We start from the raw sequence: 593 nt of genomic DNA on the forward strand, positions 1-593 counted from the left end.
CCCGAAATAAGGCATTGGTCTTGTTTCTTTGAAAGGCTTGGACATTGTTATTCATCTTTAATAATCTAATATTGCAAGGCCTGAGAATTATTGAGTCTGATTCTGCATCGCAAGATTGAGGGAAAAGGTATCTTCTTACTTGTTAAATATCACTAGCTTTCCTCATTCGGACAGGTTCACAACTTTGATGTCTACTGTTGCATAGCAAAGTCTGTATGATGTCAAATAGGGTCGTTTAATTTCATTAGCTCAGCTAATTCGTACATGTTTGCAATTTCCCGAAATAAGGCATTGGTCTTGTTGCTTTGAAAAGCTTGGACATTGTTGTTCAACTTTAATAATCTAAGACTGCAAGGCCTGAGAATTATTGTGTCTGAATCTGCATCGAAAGATTGAAGGAAAGAGTATCTTTGTACTTGTTAAAAATCACTAGCTTTCCTCATTCGGACAGGTTCACAATTTTTATGTCTATGGTTGCATAGCAAAGTCTGTATAATGTCAAATAGGGCTGTATCACATAGACTGCGTGGCCTAATGGATAAGGCGTCTGACTTCGAATCAGAAGATTGAGGGTTCGAGTCCCTTCGTGGTTG

General features: G+C 38.1%; 1 non-coding gene across 1 annotated transcript; it reads left to right on the forward strand.

Moving 5' to 3' along the window:
• The first annotated feature begins 520 nt into the window (after nt 1-520).
• On the forward strand, nt 521-593 carry trnar-ucg (transfer RNA arginine (anticodon UCG)). Its single transcript has one exon. It is a non-coding gene; the product is annotated as a tRNA-Arg (tRNA).

Source organism: Oncorhynchus clarkii, unplaced genomic scaffold, assembly GCF_045791955.1.
Source record: "Oncorhynchus clarkii lewisi isolate Uvic-CL-2024 unplaced genomic scaffold, UVic_Ocla_1.0 unplaced_contig_10888_pilon_pilon, whole genome shotgun sequence".
Taxonomy (NCBI): Eukaryota; Metazoa; Chordata; class Actinopteri; order Salmoniformes; family Salmonidae; genus Oncorhynchus; species Oncorhynchus clarkii.